At 35.9% G+C, this 7,831-nt stretch overlaps 1 non-coding gene across 1 annotated transcript; it reads left to right on the top strand.

Moving 5' to 3' along the window:
- Positions 1–876: 876 nt before the first annotated feature.
- On the top strand, positions 877–948 carry trnad-guc (transfer RNA aspartic acid (anticodon GUC)). The gene has a single exon. It is a non-coding gene; the product is annotated as a tRNA-Asp (tRNA).
- Positions 949–7,831: the final 6,883 nt, after the last annotated feature.

Genomic DNA, 7,831 nt, shown 5'->3' with positions numbered 1-7,831 from the left:
TAATGGTTTCTGGTCTGATTTAAAACTGAGGTACTGCTTGCTTAGTCTTTTTCAATTCCGTTTTTCATTTTTCCATGTACTATACAGAAAAATGGCCAAGAGAAACATAACAGATGTACTTACAATTATTCCTAATTTATTATTGAATGCAACAGTTCTCAAGGAGGTGGGAGCTGTTCACTGAGTTTGTTTTTAATGATCTGTATAAAAGGTGCGTATTTAACAGTGAAGCACCAAATTTATTTATTTTGATTTTATTTAATGAACATAAGTAGCCCATGTCAGTGAAGTGAAAAGTGAAAAAATGGCCCCTAAAAAAGACAAAACCAATGAAAAGTAACAGAATTAAAAGGTATAGGAAATTATGCTAAGGGAATTTAAAAAAAAAAAAAAAATTTCTACTGATCTAAAACAAGAATGGAGACTGATCTAAAGCAACATTTTAGTAATTAAAGATAATCATGTGTCTGAGAATTGTCTATCTGCTCAGATCTCAAACCAGCTGAAAACATGAGAAATGACCTCATGGTACTGACCCAGCATCAAATCCATCCTGACAGCTGGAACAAACACAAAAGGGCATAAATACTTTCAAAGTTAACCATAGAAGAGGAAGTGGTGACAGACTCTCGTGAGATTTTCAATGTTATGACTATGTTCATGAGATATTTATGTAAGCAGGCCCCGTTTGGGGAAGAAAAATTAAATCTACGAGATCAATGGATTGTATTTTAAATACTTGTTGTAATGGAAGCCATTACTAGTTCCTTATTGTGTGCCTTGCTTTATCTGTAGGGTCTGTTTGTGACTTTACTGAACAACTGTTCAGTAAAGTCACAAACTATATACTCTGTCCTTTGTCTATATATACTAATCTCCTCGTTAGTATAGTGGTGAGTATCCCCGCCTGTCACGCGGGAGACCGGGGTTCGATTCCCCGACGGGGAGTGAAGTTTGTTTTAGGTCCCTCTTGAAAATGAGATCTAGCTCTCAACAGGGTTTACCTGATTAAATAAAGGAATATAAAAAAAATATATATATAAGATGTTTCCTGCTAATTATTTTTTTAAGTGGCTGCCCAGTTTCAGATATTGTTTTTCTATTTCTTTTCTCTTATGGATTTTGAGGTTGTAAATTACTGCTCACACATTATTCCAGAGTTCAAAAGTGTAAATTAGTCTTTGTTGCTTTTGTAAGCTGAATCCAACTGAGATGGGGTTTTTTCATGTGTTAGAAGAAAACAATTTTTATGTGTTTGAAAAAGGTTTGTATTTGTAAAAGAAAGAAAAACAATGCGATGAAGCCGAATTTATAATTTGAATTCATGAAGTTACTTGAGAACTGTTATTTTGCTGTTAAACGTGAACATGGACACAATCAGACTAACAAACTGAGCATATTTGTTTAAACACACATATTACAGAGAGATTAAAGGACCCATGTACCTTAAACCTATTGTTATTCAGAGACCTGTTTGGGCATACATACTTTGCAAAAGTACCAATTAGAACTTTTTCACATTTTGTCATGTTACAATCGCAGACTTCATTGTATTTTATTGAGGTTGTATGTGATACACCAGCATGAAGTAGAACTTAAAGGTGAACTGGAAGAAAAAAATAATAATCGACTTTAAATTGTTTTACAAATAAAAATCTGAAAAAACATGTCTTGCATTTGTATATAACTTATCTAAATTGTTTTTAGCAGGAGAGAACATTGTCTCAAAAACAGTCCACCAGTAGGAAAGGACAAAATATTAGGGACACTAGATGCTAAAAAGGAAGAAAAAACTCTTTCTATTGTGTTGTGCTTTGGTCAATGGATTCTTTATGTAGACAAAGGACAGAGTTCAAACTTCCAGTTACAAATAATAAGCGTTACAAAATTGCTCAATCTGCATTCTCATGTGTCAGAGTTTTTAGCATGCCCTTTTCTTCCTTTTTTATTCATGAGGGAAATTTTGCTGAAAACTGAAGATGAAACACAGTTGAGCTCAGTTTGTGTGGAGACATTTGGATTCTTACAAAAAAAAAACCCAGATATATGACAGTTTTACAGCTTCTCTTTTGTAGTCTGACTTCAGAAGTGGTGCTGGATTTTTTTTTTAAACGTTAAAGATCAGACAATAATCAGACAGTGAGTTGTAAGTTTGGATACTCACAGTCACTGTTGCTATAGGGTTCGTCCGTCCCTCTATCTGTCTGTCCAGCTTTTCAGCTAAATACTTAAATGGCCACTGGGGAACTGGTCCTGGTATCCCGAGGTTAATGGGTGAGAGGCAAAATACACCCTGGACAGTCCATCACAGCACAACACAGAAAAAAAATACACACATCTGAGTTCAGTCAATTTTATTTTTATAGCACATTTCAGCAACAAGGCAGCTGAAAGTGCTTTACAGAATGGAAACATAACGTAATAATACCACCACCAATATCACCAAACCATCATCACAGTAATCATCATCAAATATACCTCAATTAGCAACATCAATCAATGTCATAGTTCTTATTAATCAAATGAAACTCTGTACAAGTGGGTTTTTAGCCTTGATTTAAAATAATTCATAGTTTCAGCAATTTAGCACTTTTCTGGAAGTTTGTTCCTGGTTTTTGATGCAAAAAAAACCTACCTAATGCAATTTAAAAAGGCCAATTGACTTAATATGCAAGCTGTTGAATTGTGGTAGGAACCTGGAACACCTGGAGAAAACTCACACAAGCAATCTCCAGACAGAAAGCCCCCTGGCTGGTATTTAAAGCAAGGTCCCTCTTGCTGCAAGCAGACTGTGCAAACAACTTTTCTATCATTCAGCTTCACCCAAGCTCTTGAGATAATCATAGTGTTGCCGTTCATTACTTCTTTATGAAATAAAACAACCGTTGTTGAACATTATTCAGTGACACGGTTGAAAAAGAAGGTTGAGAAAATAATTAAATCCAACAAACTAGGCTTTTAAGTAGATATATAAGCTTTCACCACAGATGGATTTAATCTCTACAAAGCACTTCATGAACTCATTCACATCCCTCTTCAAAAGAAGGTATTGATGGAATGTGGAGGTTGAAAACTACACACTTACATTACCCTGCACAATCTTCAAAAGTGTTGAAGGTAATCAGGGAAAAGTATTGTTTAGTAGTGCATGATATAATGATTGATCTAAATGAAACATGCTACATTCTTGTTACATGTGATTTTGCAGTGTTACCTTATGTGCATTTTAAGTTGTATAACAAAAAAAGGAGCAGATTTTACCCTTTCTTATCTAAGCAAATAGCAAGTGATGTTTGTGCTTCTGTGGGCTAAAACTAAATGTAATGAAGAACAATAAGCAGTGTATGACAATAGCTGTGCATCAGAAATACTGGACAACAATAAAACCATTTCAGCTTTAAAACCTCAACACTGAGTTTTTTTTTTCAATTTTGGCTAGTTTTTCAGATATTTGAGTCATCAGAGTGGAGTTGTGTGTGTTGTGGTTGATTCAAATTGCTCAACAAACCCCACTTCTTATCTGTTTCTCACTCTCCTACTCTACGCAGGTAAATCTCACTCCAAATAAGGAAATTGCCTGCGCTCACAGCAAAACACTTCTCACTGCTGTTTGTGATTTGTGGTTTTTTTGTTGATGTGTAGCTGGACGTTTACTGGTTTTACACTGTTTATTTCTCAGGTTTGCGTTTACACAGCTGGAGACGTTAGAATTAGGAAGGAAATAATGAAAAGAAGAAATTTATTCCAGCAGTTCCGCTCAAAATGTGATGACTTCACTCTGTGTATATTTGCTACACAGAGTGTTGTTGCGCAACACCCCCCCGCTCCTTTCTGTCTCTACTCTCTCACTCTCATACTTCCTCTTCTGAGAGGGGAGATGTGCTACCAGCTCTCCGTCTAACGGGTCCGTTGAGTTTCCTAAATCTGCTGGGATTTACCCTGTCCAGAACTGAAGTAAACTCTGTTTAAGCTGGTTTCGAGAAACGATTCGCCTGGTTATCTGACGGCCTACATCCAGGTGTCCCACCCTTCTTCCCCCTGTGAATTAGCCAGACTGAGCAGCCTACAGCCAACTAGTTTCACAGAGCACACCTGTTAACGGTCGCTCGTTCTCTATTTTACAACTTGCATTTGTTATTGAACCAGGTAGGTTTTAGTAACTCGGGCGAGTCCCAAGGATGATGTTTTAAATATGGGCTACCAGCAACCTAAAAACATTTTCCACCTCTTCCTCTCCAGAATCAAACATCATAGCTATTTTACAACCATCAAAGAACTTTAAGGTGACTCATTAACTGAATGTCCACAACATCTTTAGATTTTCTTTATGCTAAATATTTTATTAGTAAGGCATTTTTGCAAGGGTCAGTACAGCTTAATTCAGTAGCAGAAATAATCAAATAAGTAAAATCAATCATCTAGTCTATCTTTCCCTACTGCTGATACTGAGAACTAAAAAAGGGAACCTTTGAGAGAGACGGACGGAGCCTGGCGCCTCGAACCCCAGACCTGGCTTGATGATGAAGAAGGTGTTGCAGCAGGAGGAAGATGTTGATCGATGAAGGCCAGGATCTCCGCAGGTCCGATGAACTTCTTCTCCGCATGGATGGTGAGGTCACACAGGACTTGGTGCTGGCAGGAAAAAAGGCACCAGTTCTTCTTCCTTGTCTTTGTCTTCATCTTTGTCTTTGGGGTCAGAACCCAGCCGATGAGAGAAGTGCGATTCGAAGCCACAGGTTGTGGGGCTGACGGGTTGGTCTCCATGAGCAGGACAGTCTTCGTCTCTGTGGCCCCGGCTCTTCTTCAGCTGCAGAGTTCTTTGTCCATCTCGATCTTGGCTCGAAGCTGCCCGGAGGATCCAACGAACGGTTCCTCTTTTGCACCCACCTTATATAGGGTTTATCCACCCTTTTGGTGCGTTTGCATTGGCTGTCTGCTTAGACAGATGATCTCATATCCATCACTGTCTTAAGAGACATCATGTCATGATGTCTGTGCCAATGTCTCAGGGTTGCTCAACCTCCTATGTCCCTTGCCTGCACAACCTTTCACCTACTCTCTACCTCCAACATATCAGTGATGTTTAATTGCAGTTACACCTTTTTACACCATTTCAAGTTCAATGTCAAAATCACATTTATATCACATTTATTTTCTTTAGCTTCTCTGATTTAGCATTCATTTATAATTTTATAACCATAACTTATATCACATTTATTTTCTTCAGCTTCTCTGATCTATCATTCATTTATGATTTTATAACCATAACTTATTAGTTACTCTTATTATGATCTTAATGTGAGTTATTACAGATGTTTTTCTGAAAAGAAACCAAGAATAATACATGATTCTAATTATTTACTACTAAAGTTACAGTTACTTGTTTTTCTTGTAAGTGTTCCCACAAATATAAGTGTAAGTATTATTACAAGTAAACCAATATTCATATAAGTATTTTACTTTGAATCTTATCCAATTACTAATAATGTTTAGATTTCATTCTTTAAAACTTTACCTTTAAACTAAGGAATAGTCTCAGCTATTTTTATAAATCTGCAGGCTGGAAACTTCCTCTTTTTCCAGGAAACCTGCTTTTCCTGTTTAATGACTCTCTCTGACTGACTATGATTTCTTATGATTAGATAGAAAAAAGTAGAATTAAAGCAAAGTTTGCATGAGACAAAAACAACACACACAACCAGATTCATTTTATTGACACTTAAGTCTACTGCTGGGCCTTGATGTCACTTGAGTGATTCATTTTAAAGATAACTTTATTTATTATTACTGTTAAACTAACTTTATTGACACTTAAGTCTACTGTTGGGCCCTGATGTCACTTGAGTGATTCATTTTAAAGATAACTTTATTTATTATTACTGTTAAACTAAAATCTCCAGCATGGGGAAGTGGGATGAGCTCGGATTTTCTTGACAAGAGTGAAATATAATTTTGATAATTTGGTGATTGTGGTTTGAAGTTTATAATATTTTGGATTTCCTTATTACAATTTGTATTATTGTTGTATATTTTATGTTTTGTTAGGACCTCCTTGAAAGTGAGATGCTACATCTCAAGGGATCGTCTTTGAAATAAAAAACAGTTAATGTAGTCACTCAGAAAATAAAAATATTATGAGACTAAATTTTTCTTATCTATCCCCTACGCCACCACAGCACGCCCCACTAATATTAACATTTTTAAAATATATCTGTGCACTTACTTTTTGTGATATCACAAAGTGCTAATCTTGCTGGCTGTGGACATGCAGCCGTCACTACTTTTGAACTGTTTGTGTGACAACACAAGGAAGAATTCAAGTTATTTTCATTGAATTCATTTTACATATAATTGTAAGATCAATGCGTTTCAATAGCAACAGCAATATAAAAAATAGCTGGTAAAAATTAGCAAAAAGATGCTGCCATGGACTGCTAATGGTTTATCGCATATGGTGTAGAATTGCCTTGAAGCTTAACTGCGTTGCACAGCTTTTAACGAGATACAATTCATTTTCTTCTCTGAAAAAAATCTGGACCAGTTTGAATTCTTAGATCAAAATTGAACCAAACAATTTTTCACTGCACACGATGCAGAAAGCTAATATATGTTTTCTTTTTTTTTTTAAGAGGAGCATTTCAGTACTTTTTTTTGGAATCATGACTACATTGCAATATATAAACTGACTTGGACTGAATTATTGTACACCATTTGCAGATTTTTTAATTTTATTTCACAGTGTGATTTTTAAACACTTTTCCCTAAAATTCTTTGGAACCCAACATGGTATAACATCTTATCTCTTTTGACATATATTGCATTGTTACATCACAAGTGAACAGTCCAACTTTTTGTCTCAATAAGGGATCTGTTATAAAGTGAGTTATCACTTGGTCTGCCCACTAAAAATGCTGAATATTAATTTAAGGGATTCTATTGAAGGTTTCATCTCAGTGGGTTATTAAAATTATCCAACAGTTTTCTGTGACTACATTAAAAGTCTTCCCAGGTTTCAATGTAAATTAAGGAACACTCAATTAACCATAACATTTTCTATACCCTGGCAGATTGTGGTTTAACCATTTAACTGTGACAAGGACACTGGTGTATTCATGGAACCATTGTCTGACATGCAAGCATTTTTGGGAGAAGAGTTATGGGGTCAATAATCTTTGCAATAATCAGACTGGAAGTAATATTAAGGTTTTGAAGTAGCCAGTCGGTTGAGGGAACTAAGGATTAGGGAGGTGACAGGGAAGCCTTTCAACCTCAAAGACTTGGAGCTTATCACCAAAGAAAAATAATCAAAATGTGGGAACAAGCCAATGACAACTCATTTTAAATAAATGTGACTAAAAGCAGGTATTGTTTTATTTAAGTTACAGTGTTAGAAACAAATTTGAGTGGACATAATTTTATACCTATACTGCCAGGGGTGTGATTGGTTTTTGTCTTAACTGATTTATCCATCCAGATTACCTCAGAGGAGCGCGTAGCCATCGTTTCACCTACATAATTGATCTCGGTTTAATTTGAAATTTCTCCTAATATAACTCCTTTAAAAGTTTTACTGAAAACCTGCAATAACGCAGAAGATGAATGCAGACGAATACAAATAAATAAGTAAATACATTTAAATTCGTGAATTGCTTTGGCGGCGCTACTGGACAAATTGCTTTTCTGACCTAAAGTTATTACTTTTTTTTTTTTTAAATCTTCACTTTTTAAATCACCGATCCCACCCGCACACCACGTCTCTCTTCAAGCACCGGTGAAAAGTTGCAAGAGCCGCAACGAGTGTGTCTTTAAGTGCATGCGTGGAGTTCTGCTG

The sequence above is a fragment of the Xiphophorus couchianus genome, chromosome 1 (genome assembly GCF_001444195.1).
Source record: "Xiphophorus couchianus chromosome 1, X_couchianus-1.0, whole genome shotgun sequence".
Lineage (NCBI taxonomy): Eukaryota > Metazoa > Chordata > Actinopteri > Cyprinodontiformes > Poeciliidae > Xiphophorus > Xiphophorus couchianus.
Note: the sequence above shows the minus strand (reverse complement) of the source record. Positions and strands in the feature narration are given on the sequence as shown.